The sequence below is a fragment of the Podarcis gaigeae genome, assembly GCF_964106915.1.
Source record: "Podarcis gaigeae genome assembly, chromosome: 2".
Taxonomy (NCBI): domain Eukaryota; kingdom Metazoa; phylum Chordata; class Lepidosauria; order Squamata; family Lacertidae; genus Podarcis; species Podarcis gaigeae.
In genome coordinates, this window is record NC_139679.1 from 38,227,362 (window position 1) to 38,244,257 (window position 16,896).

Here is a 16,896-nt window from a genome sequence, read left to right on the forward strand (position 1 = left end):
TGGTTAGCCAGTTCCATTGGCTGGTGTGTTGTTGTGAACAAATGGCAAACCAATGTGCAGCTCCTTCACCAAAGCATGGCATTCCACATAACTCTCTGAGAATAAAAACCTGGAGGTAAACAGGAGGCTTATGGTTTATGGATTGAGACCCAAAGAACCAAGACAATCAAGAGTCAGGTGGAAGATAAGTAGAGCCCTGATGGATCAGGTCAATGACACATCTGGTCCAGCATCCTGTTCTCACAGCGGCCAACCAGAAGCCTGTGAGAAACTCGCAAGCAGGACCCAGCACAAGAGCACTCTCCCCACCGTGTAGTTTCCAGCAACTGGCATTCAGAAACATTATTGCCTCTGAAAGTCAGCAAGAAAACAATAAATACAGAGCTGGAAGCCTACATTCTAATACAGCTGCCCTGTCATAAGGATGACAATAGCCCTGTGGGCTGATAGGAGTATGCTGCCGATTACCAAGGCATTACTGTGTCCTAGAAAGGAGGCGTCCTGACAGGTCTGCTAGCCCCCTCCAGTTGCTCAGCACCCAGTGGCCGAGCCTACAAAGCTGACATGGCAGCTACGACAGGGGGCTGTCAGTGGCGCTTAGTGTTCTGGCGCAGCTGGGCAAGGTTGCTTTTAACTTTGAGAATTAGCCCTCAATTTGGCTGCATTAATAGGCAATGAAAAGCAAGGATGAAGAGGGGAAGTTTCTGCAGCTGCTGCCCTCTCCGCTTGCTCTCTAGGACAAATGCTACAGTTACAGTAGGAGTATGAGGACTATGGGGAAGTAGGACTACGAGGAGAGACTGGCCATATGTCTCTGGTAGATGGGCTGATAAGGGAGGCCAGATCTCTCTTATTTGAATGAACAACACAGCCCCAAGGGATGAAGGATGACCCTTTAGAGTACTGTACTACCACCAACATAGACCTCTGTAGGTCTGGAGAATCCCTAATTTGTGAACAGGCAGGCATATGCTCTGTTATCAGTCTCGCTGCAAACTGCTGCCTGGTGATGGGAAGTGCCGCTTGGAGGCTGGCTAAGCATATTTTATTGATCAATATTACATTATATGTTGTTATCTTTGTTTCGTTGACTTTTTTCACTCCTAGAATGAGGTATCTTCAGCCAAAGCTATCTGCTTGTTTACTTTGGGAGTCCCTAATTTACAGCCAGGCAGGTTCATAGTCTGTTACCAGTGTACTGTCTAAGTATAGGAAGTGCTGCTTACAGGCAGGTCTGTAGTGTAGTGTTTTAAGTGCACAGCAAACAGAAAATGGACTTATTCCAACTCAGAATGGTAGATGTTGATAAATAGTGGAGCCTCAGGGCTATCATTGTGAAATGGAAATTGCTGGCATTGTCCACCATTTTGTTGGAAAGGGAAGTGGTCATGCAAGCGTTTTCATTATTTCTGTTCAGAGAACAAATCACAATGTCGTTGCTTTATGAAGACAGAATGGGGCTGATACCTTAAGGCTTACAGAAAAGTCACAAGGTTGCTTCATCATGTGGGTAGGTCAACTTAGGCTGAATTTATCTCATCAAAATGCAACTAACTGATAATGTCAAATTGTTTCTAGATCAGACTGCTACTATCACTTTTATTCCTCCACAGCAAGCTTGAATTTTGCTAACACTACCTACAGATCAGTGGCAGGGTGAAATTATTTAATGTACCTTAAGAGACTGCACCAGGTAATAGTGTCCCAGCCTTTAGGCACTCTAAAGGTTGATCAACTCTAATGTGGAGCCATATGTTGCTGCTTAAGGAGTTTCTGCTTGAACTAAAACAGCAGGGCAGCTAAGACGAACTATTCCCTCTAAAGAAAACCTAGGGGGAAACCATAGGCTAAAATAGGACTCACAAACAACTTAATATTTGAAATAGAACTATAAATTTGTTCAGTTCTCGCTTTTAGTGGACAAAACTAATTCCAGCTTCAACCATGGAGTAAAGTCCAATTCTGAAGATGATTATGAAGTCATTCTCTTTTATTGTTTATTGACAAATTATCCTTGCATATTCTCAGTCTAGTCTTAGTAGCTGAGCTATTTCTTCATTTTAAAACAGATTTTTATTTTTAGCCTCCCTGTTTGGCATAACAATACTAAAACAATCAACATACTATAACACACAAATAAACACCATTAAGATGCTTAAACAACTTGTATGAATTATGCAATAACTGCATAGCTCAAGCTATTAAAAGCCAGTCCAAATACTGATTGTCTGGAAAATGTTTCTAAAAATTAGGTGTGTAGTGGATTTTCCAACATGTTTGCATAGCTGCTACTCATAAGTCTTTTCCCCTGGTCAGGAAAAAAAGGGGAGGGGCATCAAACCACATACAAAAACCACAACACTTTCAGTCTGGCACCATTTTGGGGTGGGATTCAGTCACAAACAGAAAACTCATGTTGCACAATGATAGCTGATTGGGAGGTGCTGTGCTACAAATCTGCTTCCTCAAAAGTAACAAGAAAAAATGCACTGGGAAGTGTGGGATAACACTTGTTTTGATGCAATGTCATCTAACATCCCTGCAAACAGCTTGGAATGAATGCTCGATAAATAGCTGATGTTGTCCATTCTCATTGCAAACAAATCTGTTTATTGAGCCTTCATCCTGGAAACACACACACACCAAACAGCAATAAAGCAAAATAAACCACCTCCACCCATAGAATCATAGAACTGCAGAGTTGGGAGGGACCACAAGGGTCATCTGGTCCAAATCCCTGCAATGCAACCCATCCACCAACTGTTTCCATGGTGCCATGCTAGGCTGGTGTTCTTGCTTGAGTCATCAGGATTACATTGACTGAATTACTTCCTTAGCCCGAATAACAGAGTAATTTCCAAAGCACACATGCAAATTATATATGCAGCTTTCTCTGTATTAGGAACAGCACATAATTTTCTTGAAACAAAGCAAAGCACCTCATGCAGCCTTCCATTTACTTCAGCATGTGTTCACATACAAAGATGGAACCAAGAGCCACATTCAGTGGGACTAAACCAAAACAATGCAGTATTAGTTAGTTAATTCAGCATTCTGGTTGATTTTCATCAACCGTACCTAGAAATGCTAATGCTTATGTGTATATAAATAAGGAGGAAACCCAACTGTTCCATTACTGGTACTCTAAGGCTATATTCGGTATATAATACAGCTCCTATTTTGCCATAACCACTTGGGGTGGAGGTAGACAAGAAATGTCCTATGCAAATGTTTAGGGTTTTGATAAACAGAAAAGAAAGTAAATAGACACACACCCAGTTATAAATGTGAGCCAACTGTTTGGTCTGAAGAATTTTAGCAACATATTAGGAGAAAAGGAAAAACAAGCATGATGGCTAATCCACTAGGAAATGATGCTCAGATATTAGAGATGACCGAATAAGTTGATGTTCATTGACTGTCACCAGTTCCTGTAATACGCTGTAACCTTTTCCTTTATCTCTTAACCACATGACATGTATAGCCTTTTATCATAACATCATGAATCCGCTTTTCCGGAAGTTTCAACTATACTTCTATCTGTACAGAGATTATACCAAATACTCCATAAATGTGTATTGCTCAACTAATCTAGGCCAGATACAACCTGAACCAAAAAACAACAACAGTAAACAAAACTACAGCCGTACAAATGGGAAGGGGGATGCAGAAACTGAGAACACAACATTACATATGCAAAGGATCCCAAAGGAAAACAGGCCCACCTTAACCAAACCTCGCTCACCTTAAGCTCCCCGTTTTTCAGAATCTGTTGTTTGCTGCTTCTCTGTGCCTCTTACGCTGCCTACATCTCTACATCTCCTTAAACTTCTGATTCTCAAAGAAGTTTGAATGACTCCTTGTTCGTTTGGGGATTGCATAGAAACCACTGGCAGCTGAATGACTGGTATCACAACGTGACAACCATTTGGGGGTCCTGCTTCTGAGTCCTTCACCGTTTTGAAATGACCAGGAGTGGGAGGAAACTGCAGTGTGTGTGTGTGTGTGTGTTGTATTCAATCTCTCCCCACCCCTCTCACTTTCTAACCCTGTTTCTACTCAGTGGAGTTTTTCTACTACCGGTATTAGGGTTCGCCAGGCATCAGCATGATCTGTGAGCTGCTCTGCTTTTACCACAACCACTACTGTGCACACAATTTCATAGGCACCCCATGCGCAACTTCAAAAGGAACAGCCAAGCGACACAAATCCAACTGAAAACAAAATGGCCCCCTTCTTCTTCCTCTCTTCTCTTACCACTCTTCATCTGTCGAGGTGCAACGAGCTCCTCCAGGGAGGAAGGGAGCTCCCTCCACTAAGGGACTTCGCCAAGCCAGGCAGAGTCAGCGGGGAAGGAAGCAGCCTTCTCCAAGAAGCCTCCAAGTAGGAGGCAGGAAGGGAGTTCCCTTCTGGCCCACAGCAAACATGGCCGCTTCCTGTCTTCCCGGTGCCCCTTTGAAACTGCTCCGCCCTCCCCGCCTTGCTCTGCCTTCTTGCCGAATCTGGGCTGCCTGCTGGTTCTCCTTATGAGAAAGAGCGTTTCAGGAGCTGCGGACCCAAGTTGTACAAACCCGAGTTGTACAAACAGCGACCAGAGAAGGTGAGAGAAGCAAACACAACCTCTAAAAATACACAGCATACACTATACAGTAGAGTTGCCAGATTTAAGGCATATATGGGTGTTTTTTGTTTTGGAGCTGTGGGCACTCCTGCTTCCCCTGTTTATCATGGGAGAATCCCAACTTTTCAGTACTTGCCCTGGTAAAACGGTGCTCCCCGTTTTTGCTTTCGGGAGGGAGATGTCGGGGATATGTTTTCTAAATGTTGTTATTGTAGGCACCCGTGTTGAAGTTTCAGGCCCAGCTCTCTGTTGCTTCTTAAGAGCACCTGCGCTTTTGCATTGCAGCTGTTCTATTTAAAAAAATAAAATGCAGTCAGGTCCATCCACATGTTGAAGATAGTTGATATATTTTTTAAAGGGTAATTTAATAGACAGCAGGTGGAGAAGACCAATGTCTATGTGTGATGATGTGGTTGCCCATCTGTTTTTAAGAGAGTTGATTGTTCTGGAATGTGGAACAGATCTTCAGAACAAGTGGGATTTGGCAGCACTGCCTACAGCTGTGGAACTTCTTGCTTGTATGTAAACAGCCAGAGGTCTAAGAGGGGCTTCTTATGTTCTTTCCCAAAGAAGCAGGAATGTTGGAAGCATCATAAAAACAATGTGAGATCTGGGCAGCTCTCTCACCAAGACAATTTGATGACTTCCTGGGTTGGGTTCTTTAGGCTTAGCCCGTGGACGTTTTTTTGCACAGTGACTGTGTGAATTATAATTCTGACAGCACCTTTTCATGCTTTGTTTGAAATGGTTATCACTTCCAGTAATGAGAGTCGAGATATGCTAAATATATGACTTTTCCTCTCTCTCTCCACCCACTTGGTGCCAGTTCACACATGACATATTATCTACAAGAGTGTGGCATGTGTGTAATACACTGATGTGGGAAGGTAATGCAAGTTATTTGTTGGAAAAGTGCTACCACTAGTAACCACATGTATACCCCTGGCAAAACAAACACTTGTGTGATCATCACATGATCATCACACGTGGATCCTCCACTCTTTATATCATTGTACATATTTGTAGGGGAAAGATTAAAGCAGCCCTCAGGTAGTGGTGGAAATGGAACTGAAAATCAGGACGTATGCACTGAAAGCTTGGAGGGTGCTGCAACACAGACAGTCCCTGGTATCTCCAGATAGGACTGGAAAGACCCCTGTCTGAGCATGCTTCCAGTTCCAAATAAGGGATGAATACTACAAATTGGATATTTGGACATCACTAATAAATTGTTGGCAGCAGCTTTTTTTTTTTTTTTAAAAAAAGGGGTTTTATACAGAAAGGGTAAATCCGAAATAAATTGGGGGGGTGGAATAGGAGCTGACATTTTGATGCTGATCACATCATGTGGATTGCGTACACGAGCAGCACTGATCTCACAATAAACAGCTGCCTGGCAGCACACTAAAACCCTGGAGAGCCACTGCCAGACCAAACTAGATGGACCAAATTTTTGATGGTGCAAGGCAGCTTCCTGTGTTGCTAAAAGCTGAAGTGGAAATTTACTGGTTTAACAGTGGCTGCCTTTGGATCCCTTATTCAGCTTCCTAGAGTCCCTCCAGGAAGGACAGTCAATGAAAATGAAGGATGCTTTTGGTTATTCATGGTGCATTTACTGACTCCAGGAAATTTGTTTGGGTCAGGGCCTGTCTACCCCCTGAAAACCAGAGCCCTTCACTGTTGTTGGCCTGTAGTGGTGCTGTTTTGAGATGTGTGTGATGCTAAATTAATGAGGAACATGAAAGAATTCCATGGGGTCAGATGTGGGAAGGCTGGGAGGGGGCAGTCAGGTTGCTCACCATAATTTAGGAAGATAGGACAGAAGACCTCCAAATACCTCATGGTTAAACTGTACAATTACATGATTCTGGCGACAAATTAAGCGCATCTTGCATACAAAAAACAGAGCCTGCTGTAACATTCAAGCTATGAATTTGTTACAAATACTAGACAGGATTTGGTTTGGTTTTTTAAAAACGTAAAAGTCTGTACTTTGAAATGAAAGTTTACCTTTATCAATACCCCCTCTCTGCAGATTTGATTCTTACCTTAGTTCTTTCCACCTCATTGTAAGTCTTGGGTGCCCAAATAACTCTGCTGGCTTGGTTTGAAAAACCAATACATTTTGTTTGTTAATTTAAACTCCCCCTCCCTGCCCTACAGTACAATCTGCCAATGGAGGGAAATAAAAAGAGCCGGGGACCTTCTGGGAGTTACAGAGAGCAAGACGCTTTTGCCTTCTAATGTGAGCCAGTCTTCAAGAAGTGCAGGTGGTTATGCTTTTCATTATGCAAAGCAGCTGAGAGGCAGCCAAGCTCTCTCTAGTAACCAGCCGCGGAGTGAGCTGTGTTCGATGTGTGCTAGTGCAGTTTCTCTCTCTCCAGGTGCTGGGGATGGATTTCAAGGACAGCACTCAGCTGATTGGCCCAGAGCATCCTTCATTTCCTGCACTCCTCCCTCCACACATATTCCCCACAGCAGAGATTGGAGGAGACAGTCGAGACTGTGTGTGTGTGTGTGTGTGTGCAGTGTGGCAGGAGGGAGTGTAAATAAATGGAAAGATGAGCTGGGATGCTGTGCACACAGCAGCAATTCAGCCGGGAGAAGTTGATGAGCAAAGAGTGTGGAGGCGAACTTGCAGAGCTACTGGGGAAGGAGACGCTGCTCTCTGAAGCTGGGTCACATAAAGACCAGGCACACATTGCTTCATCACACATTGAGGACTTAAAAGCAACTTGTCTGCCCCTCCGCCCAAGCCAACACATCCACACAGACAGGCACAGAACCATGTCTTTGGCAGTGAAGGAGAAGAGCCAAGTGCGCCTAGTGTTTCTGGGTGCAGCCGGGGTCGGCAAGACGGCCCTGATCCGGCGCTTCTTGCAGGACACTTTTGAGCCAAAGCACCGGCGAACAGTAGAGGAGATGCACACCAAGGAGTTTGAGGTGAGTGGAGCCACCATCAAGGTTGAGATTCTGGACACCAGTGGTAGCTACTCCTTCCCAGCGATGCGCAAACTCTCCATCCAGAACAGCGATGCCTTCGCTTTGATCTATGCTGTGGATGATGCAGAGTCCTTTGAGTGTGTGAAGACTTTGCATGAGGAGATCCTTGAGCTGAAAGAGGACAAGTTCCCTCCCATCGTGGTGGTGGGCAATAAGGCAGAAGCCGGTGGGCTTAGACAGGTATTGCCCGAGGACGCCCTCTCCTTGGTGGAGCTTGACTGGAACAGCCGTTTCCTGGAGGCATCTGCTAAGGAGAACGAGAACGTGGTGGAGGTCTTCCGGGAGCTGCTTCATCAAGCCAACCTGCCCAGCCGGCTGAGCCCTGCCCTCCGCAGGAGACGTGAGACCTTCCCTAAGGAGCCCCCACTGCGGCCCCCCATGAACAAAGCCAATAGTTGTACTGTCTGTTGAACTATGTGAGAATGATAGCTGCATGGGTTTTTGAGAACTTTGGTGACCTGAGTTTAGAGATCAGGTTGCACCTGCCACAACAGCACTGTGGCACTCTGTCATTTTTGGGCTCAGGAGCTGTTTGTGAACCTTGATGGCTTGTCGTCGTGACATAGTAATTTCAGCTTTAGTGCCCCAAAGTCACCAATGTTTGTGCCCATTTCGTGCATTTGATTTTGAGTTGCAACCCAAGAATTGGGAAGCCTGTGATGCTGTGCACAGTGTAATGTCTCTAATTCTGGCCTGTTCTGCGGATCCAAGCTGTTATTGTATAAATTGGAAGATATGTCCCTTAATTCATGGAACTGGATGCCCCAGGAGTGAAAGATGAATGGCTGAACAGACCAGTTTTTGAGGCAACATGGCTGATGTTGACAAGGTCCATAGCATGAACTTAGAAGGCAAGAACTTAGGAAACATTTAATTCCTGGGACACCTACTTATCTTTCCTTTTTGCATTGATTTCTTTGTGTTTTGAGTGACTGAACAGACACGGTATGCTTGAAGATGGGAAAGAAAAGACACTTTTGGTGCCTATTGAACATCCAGTGTGTGTGTTGCCTCCCCCCAAAACAGTGGGTTTTGTTTTTTGTTTTGCTTCAAATGTGTGCATTGACCATTTGCATGCATGTGCTTTTGTGCAGACTTTGTTTAAACTGAGCTCACCATTGTCTGAAGCACCTCTGCATTGTGGAAAGAAGTACATGTCACCCAGTGGGTCAGTCTGTGCCTGAGTAGGTATGATTTTAATTTCCAACTTTTCAAGGGTTGTAACTAATAAAAGAAAACTCAAACACCACCCAAGAGTGTTGATGTTTATTTTATTTTGCTGCGAGGCTTGTGATTGGAAAACAAGCCACACTTCAAGTTCTTGTCACCCGGTCGTTACATAGCCTCTCTTGCTCCCATGTTCTGCTTTATGCCTTTGCCTTCATATCTTTGTAGGACAGCCACCCTGCTGAGTTTCTGTAGGTTTTTATGCTCTCGTGGTTTTTATGACAGACACTGTAGTCTGGGGGCAATATTGTCAGATTTGTTCCTAGGAGACCATGGCTCAAACACCTCCTGAGGCATAAACTCATAAGCTTAGCCAGGTCAGTCCCTCTCAGCTGGGCTTTCACAAAATGGGAATATTCATGATCTCTCTTACAGAGCTGCTTTGAGAGAAACATTGCACTCCAGTCACTGGAGTGTATTTCAGAGTTCCTGGTATCCTTATTGCTCCAGTCCTAGATTCATTTACTGGGAACATTGTACCATTGATTTCAGTGGACTGTACTTGTGACTGATGTGCATAGGGCTGCAACTTGAAGGTGGTGCATAAATTAATAGCATCCACCCAGCCACTCAAGTGCTTCCAAGGTGGGAAGCAAAAAAAGTCATTTGTTGTGTTACAGCAGAAAGGGATGATGCGCTGTTGAATGACAGTTCATGTAGTGAAATAAAACTACAGATATGTTGAAAATTAATGCAAGTAAAGGTGGAGGGAAGGAGACGGCTGGGGATTATGTCATATACTACATGCAATTTAGCCCAAAGGTTGAGAAGAAGCTGCCACTAATTTGCCTGACTGCAACGCTACACATGTAGCTCTCCTAAGTTAAGATGCAATATGGGGCTATCTGTTGGCATCTGATAATGTTTTGAAGCCAAACTTTTCTGTAGCTGGCTAAAAACAGACACTGAGCTTAGGAGTAATAAGGATATCAGGAACTCTGAAATACAATGCTCTTCCTCATTTAAAGTTTCCCCTTGAGCATTCAGGTGCAAGGCAGGCAATGGCAAGGGTGGGGTTATTCTTTTTGAGCTGCAGTGAGGAAACTGTGGCCCTCTAGACATTGTTGGATGCCAACTCTCCTCAACCCCAGAGAGCAAAGTCAGAGTTCTGCGACGAAGGGGGTTGTGATCCATCTGGAGGGCCCCTGGTTTCCCATCCCTGTGTTAGAGCTCTGTGCTATCATTATTTCTTGAAGGCATCTGAGAGTAACCACAATCAAAGGATCCTGGTGGAAGGAAGACTCTTGGTCTGATCTGGTAACACCGCTTCCCTTGCATTTTCTGTGCTGTTGGTGAGCATTTGAATCTGCATAAATGTGACCTAGACAGTTCTATCAACACAATTTCCTGAAACTTTATTAGCCAAACATTCTAGCAGCTGCTGCTGCTGTTTTCAAAAAACTGCCTGCCTACCCTCCATCTAAATAGCTCTAGGTAAATTGTATTTTTTTATTAAAAAACAAACCCCAAGGTTCTTGAGTATCTATGTATTTTGGTAATCCCCAAACACATTTATTTACTTTCCATATTTACAGACTATTTTTCACCATAGATGGTCACAAAGTGGTTTACACAACCATCAACAAAGTGATCCATACTACAATGTTTAAATTGAAAAGGTCAAATGAAAATGTACGTTCAACAAATAGGCATAGTACAACTTACTTAAAATTCCTGCTGAAATAGAAAGGTCTTCGTCAAGCACCTGGCATTCAACATGGGGGGGGGTGCTGTCTGATCCGTCTGGAATGCATTCTGCAGCATAGTCAAATGTGTGACAGTGAGGAGATTTGTCTGAACCCAACACAGTGACAGGTGAGAGAAAAATCTCCCAGGTTTGAGGATGGTTTTGCTTTGTTTTCTCTAACCCGTGCTGAAGGGGGTTTGGTGTGGCTCCTAACTATAGAGGAAGAAGGCACATAACACCTGCTTCCCACAACTGCAGCTTTATGTCAGTGGTGAATTAAATCCATTTTCTTCAGGATTTTACTCCCTAGAGTACCTGAGAAATGTAGAAATACACCAATTAAACAAACAACCTGATTTCCCTCTTTTAATATATTGAGTACTGATTTCAGCCATGACTGTGAGCGATCCTTGGTTGCCTCTCCTTCCTAAATTAACAAGAGAAAAGGCGTGTCAGTCTCTCTCTCATACACACAAACATGCTTTGTTAGGTCAGAAAGTGGAGACGACATAAAACTCAAGTCAACTACACCCTCTGCTGGCTTTATCTGAAATTGTTAGTTTCCCCAATATCATTAGAAGACCAATTCAGATTTTTGTGATCATTTTATAATAGATATTAGCATCTCTTGTGCTAGCACAAATCTCTGACAGTTGTTGATGACCATCTGCCTCGAGAGATAATGGAGTGTGCCTCCGAGGGTGAACACAAACCACTGCATAAGCAGCACCAAAGTGACTTCCCCACAGTGCAAGCCTGGGCAGTGTATATGGGTTGCCCAGATGACAACCCTCCTCTTAGCCTCGTTTATGTGGTCCATAGGAAAGCAGAGCAGTATGTTTAGCACCAGCTTGGCTGCAGGAGTTGTTTGAAGGAGGCATATAAGGTGCCAGCCAACCATCTTAGGGACTCCACCCAGGTTTGTGAAGGGTTTGCTCCTTTCTTCCCTCGAAGATATCTTGCAAGGGAGCAGAGGTTTAGGATCAGTTTTCCTTCTTCTAAATAACATGGGCTACTTTCCCATGTTGTCAAGCTGCATCTGCGCCTCACTTCCCTCTATAGCATGTGTAGAAACCACCTTCTTGACCTCTGGACCCACTACTGATCTTGCCCACTCAATCTGCCGGAGCCCGTCTCTGCATGCAGGGGAAGTCCCTAACTCAACGAGGGTTTGAGACCCATGGCTACCCTCACCTGGTTTAGCCAGCCATTCAAAGCCGTTTCTGGGGTGTGGCTGCTGTCAAATGCTGACAGCTACTAGGAGCCACAGGTGAGAGCTGCATGTCAGGTGCAGCATCACCGTCACAAGAATAGGATGGGTCCTGGAAACAAACATCTCGGATGCCAAAGACCAAGCTGTGTAGTGAAGAAGCCAGCCGCACCTCTGTGGGGAGGGAATTGCAGAACATAGGAGCTGCTGCAAAGAATGCCCTCTCTCAGACCACCATCACCCCTAACACCTGGATGCATCTGTAGGGAAGGAGGTGGTCTTTTGGATATTTGGGGCGCAAGCCATTTACGGCTTTAAACACTACCATGAACTCTTTCAATTGAGCCCAGAAATGAACTGATAGCAAATGCAGTTGTTATATGAATTATAAAAGGAACCCCCCCTGTAATTTGGCCACTGTGTTTTGGACCAGTTCCTAGTCATCATCAGGGGTCAGTTTTGAACCAGCTGAAGTTTGCTAGTCACCATAAAGCACAATGCAATAGTTCACTTTGGAAGTTGCCTAAGCATGGAATACCATAGCCAAGTCATCTCTGTCCAAAAGGAGCCAAAGCTGTTGAACCAGCCATAGCTGGAAACAGGCACTCACTTCCAGACTTGCATTTTCTCACCCCTGCTTTAATCAGTAGGCTTTGATGCATCAGAGGTTCCTCTCCTTCCTGCAGCCAGCTACTTTCTCTGCCTCTGGGTCCAGAGAGAAAGGCCATTCCTGCGAACAGGCCTTCTGCTCACTTGGCTTGCTCCTCTGGGCTGGAGGGATTGAGCTGGTGGGAATGGCAAGAAGAGCAGCAGCAGCAACAGAGACAGGCAGCTCCAGTGCTCAGTACGGGACCCTCTGTGGAGTAGGCTTTGGCAGGTCCCCAACCATGGCAAACCCTAGCATGCTTCAATAAGCACATGCAGGGCTTTTTAAGCTGGAACTCACCAGAACTCAGTTCCAGCAGCTCTCAGGCAGGCACCATTGCCATTATAAGAGAACAAGGGAGGTGTTTGTGGCGAGTTTGGCACTTTTTCTAAAAAAATAGCTCCAAGCACATCTATATGGATGTACATTTACATAATAAATCAGTTAAAAGACCACAAAATGTGTAAATTAAAGGACAGAACTAGCTTAAAAAAATGATTAAGTCTTCAGCCACGGTGTGCAGATATGATTACCTTTATACCTGCAATCTCTTTAAGTATGCAGAGTGCTTTGCAAGTTCAGCTCATTTGTTTGTTCCACCATCTCTGAGATAGTCTTTAATATTTCTCTTTCTACAAGAGGGGAACTAAGGCAGAATTAATGCGGCTTGTCTCTTCCTACCTTGTTCTCATTCTGAGCACTTTTATATATCCAAATTTTATATATTGTAGTATATAATCTTGAGATTGGAAAGAAATTGCTTGTAGCATTCAGTCTGATAATAAAACACAAAAATAACATGATCTGAGAACATTACACTCTGTCTGTAGTAGTGAAGCCTATGGCACTGATTGGCTGAGCTGGTGTGATGATACAGAATGTTCAAGAGTATTCCAATTCATCAGTAAACTTAGCTGTTAGACTGTTTGAATGTAGATTATCTGGAAGGAATTCAGATGCTGTGCTAAGGCAACCAGCAATTGTTTCATCAGCACGTTTCAGCTTGTTCAAAAGGAACAATCCCCCCCCCTCTTACTGTCCCAAGGATCCCCCCCCCCAAAAAAACTATTTTTTTCAGGGCTTCTGCTGATGAGACTCATTAGATGACTCCCACCCTCTGAAAGAAATATGGTTTTGGCTGGAATTAAAACTTTGCGTGGGACCCAGCTTTTGGAAGAAGTTTGAAAAATGAGAAATGGGTACAAGTCATAGAGATGCTAAGGGCTATGTAGCAGAAAAGGCTATGGACAGAGAAAAGGAAGCTGGGGGAAGTGTAGGTTTAGGAGGTTTGTGGAAAAGAACCATATTCTTTATTAATCTGAACTAAGCAGCCGGGTTCTGTTATGTTTTCATATTGTATTTTTAAATTGCTGCAACCCGTACTAAGACCTTATGGTGAAGTGTGGGTGAGAATAATATAGACATTCAGGCCTCATTTATGGGATAACTTAGGGTATATCATGATGTTGCAGGCTGAAATGTTTTACATATTTTGTCCTACCAAAAATACATTTTAAAAAATGGATCTGTTAAAAACGGATTTCAAAAAATGGGATATGAAGTGCAATATCTTTTCAGATCACCCAGAACGTTGAAATTTGCTGCCCACATAGCTAAAGACAGAGTCAGAGCTAGAAAGCCTGACATTAGGAAGATTTTGCACCTAACCTGGAACATGAAGCTAGTTTAGCTAAGAGAGTACGCTGAGCCACATGTGGGACAAGCTGCTATAGTGTGGGCTCTCTGTTGCCTCTTCAGGCTTTGCTCAGGTGGTCGGAAGAGGCCAATTTACTATTATGATTCTAATATAAAAGGCATTTGGGCCTCACTGTCTTGACTCAACAGAGGCATTGAATTAGCATTATGAAACTTGTTTGATGGCTAGTCCAAGGAACACTGAATATGGGACGCATCTCTTCCCTTCCGCCCCCAGAAGGCTGCAAGTGGACCTGCTTCTGCAGGTGGCTTGGTACCCAAGTAGTTCAAGATTTCAAGAGATTTAGATGTGTTATCCTTTAGCAGAAAAAAACCAACAAAGAGACTTGTGGTGCCTTAAAAACTAACCAATTTATTATGGAACAAGCTTTCATGGACTAGTGTATTTAACAGTGGTAATTCACAAGTCCCTAATTACCACTGTCTGTACTTTTCCTCAGTTCATTTCCCCTTGACCACACTTTTTACAATCCTCCACCCAAACATATGTATATACATACCTGTAACTCAGGATAACACTTCTTTCATCCAAAGTTGACTGTAGTCCACAAGCCCTTATGCCTTGATAATTTGTTAAATCTTAGATGCCATAATTTGTTAAACCCTACTGGCACTCTGATCCAAAAGGGGGTGTTTTGCACACCTCTCCTTCAAAGGGGGACAGGAAGTGTACGCCAGATACATTAAAAACTTCCAAACTGCCCCTAAAGTTGACATCTTTTCATAGGAACACTAGAAGCCATCCTTGATGATGCTAATACAGCTCATCGTTCCTATTTGAGACAAATACTGCTTTAATAGTATAGAGGGAAGTTCACAAGTGGGGTTTGATAGCAAGCAGTATCTATCACCAGCTAAGAAAAAACCCATTTCTAACTACTGGCACTTTTAGACTGTCAGGCAATAGGCACCATCATATACTTCTCAAATACATTAGACACCAATTTATGCTAGTGATTCACACCATCCTGTGGCAGTGAATTGGCCACTATGAGTTGCAATAAGCATTCTACCTTAGTTTTCTTTTAATTTTTTGACCATTAATTTAATGGATGTTAAAATTCTGAAGGGGCATGTTGTTTTTGTTCTCAGTAAACAACTTATCTTACTATTAGCCCACTTCATAAAACCTAGTAACCACACATTAGCTACTTAAAAAAATACTTTAGTGCTCTGTAGCTTCCACTCATGTGGTGAAACCCAAGACTGCACTGCTTCCTGTTTCTCCGTGCTGCACTAGACTACACAGATAATCAGAGACCATAGACCACTTCTCCATGTTGGGGGGAAAAGCTCACCAAACTCTAGCCCTTTAGCAGTCAGTGGAAAGCACCTTCAGGTCCCACTTAAATGAGATGCTCAGAATGTGTGAAATACCTGTACAGGATTCTGTGCAGATCAGTCACATTTAAAGGGTTCTGAAGCTCCAATCTTAGCAGCATTTACACGCAAACACAGATTCCCATAAATTACATATACTTATTTAAATAGGCATATACTTTTGGCAGGATTCACCTAACAAACCCCATCAGCAGAAGCCCTGAAACTCCATTTGAAACACTGGAGATCTGCATTTTTCTCTGGTCTATGAGGGCGAGTGGGAACATCTGCCTATAAATGTACTGATTTTCTGAAAACAATGCCATTTTTCTTCCATTGTCAGATATTATTTACATTTATTGATTCACTTATATCCTACCTTTCCTTCAAGGAGCTAATGGTTGGCTGCAATAGAAGATTCATTTGTGCAAAACGCTATCGCTTATTTGCTCTGTGATGCATTGTTCGCTGACTTGCAGAGGCTGTAAGAAAAGTCTTGCTTAATAATTATTTGGGCCCCCAGTTATTAGAAAGCCCACTCTTGTCCAAATAGACCTATGCCTCTCATAGTGTGAACTGCCTTAAAATGCAATCTTGTACATGTCTACTCAAAAGTAAGGTAAAGGTAAAGGGACCCCTGACCATTAGGTCCAGTCATGACTGACTCTGGGGTTGCGGTGCTCATCTCGCTTTATTGGCCGAGGGAGCCGGTGTACAACTTTTGGGTCATGTGGCCGGCATGACTAAGCCGTTTCTGGCTTAGCTGACTAAGCCGAGCAGCACACGGAAACACTGTTTACCTTCCTGCTGGAGCGGTACCTATTTATCTACTTGCACTTTGACTTGCACTTTGACGTACTTTCGAACTGCTAGGTTGGCAGGAGCAGGGACCAAGCAACAGGAGCTCACCCCGTCGTGGGGATTCAAACAGCTGTCCTTATGATCGGCAAGTCCTAGGCTCTGTGGTTTAACCCACAGCACCACCCGCATCCCTTCTACTCAAAAGTAATCCCCACTAAATTCAGTGGAACGTATTCCCAGTTAACTATGTAAAGGATTGTGGTCTCAGTGCATCACAATCAAGGCTATTCCCTCTTTCAGAAAGTTCCTATTTGAAACCATTAGAGGCAGTCAAATTTGATTATGATTAAAATAGGGATTAGGGGAATAAGGCTCTTAAAATAATTGTAATATTAAGAGAAGAAAAATAAAGGTGGTATTAGTTTACCATTCCGTTCGTAAACTGAGGTAAAGTTCGCAAACTGGGACACTACCGGTTTTGCAGTGTTCGTAAACTGAATCATTCGTAAACAGGACTGTTCTTAAACCGAGGTATCACTGTACTCTGAATTCTGCCTCTTATTTCATCACAACTGCAGCAGAGTTCTAGAATTTGTTCCACAGTATTGTAAAAGACAAAAACAGGCATGTAGCATTTTAACAAAAATACAATAACTGTTTCATAT

The 16,896-nt window shown here is 43.5% G+C and overlaps 1 pseudogene across 1 annotated transcript; it reads left to right on the forward strand.

Annotated features, from left to right (window-relative positions):
• The first annotated feature begins 4,509 nt into the window (after positions 1-4,509).
• On the forward strand, positions 4,510-8,873 carry LOC310838480 (ras-related protein Rap-1b pseudogene; annotated as a pseudogene). Its single transcript, XR_014568615.1, has 2 exons — positions 4,510-4,600; positions 7,006-8,873. The product of XR_014568615.1 is annotated as a ras-related protein Rap-1b pseudogene (transcript).
• The last annotated feature ends 8,023 nt before the right edge of the window (positions 8,874-16,896 follow it).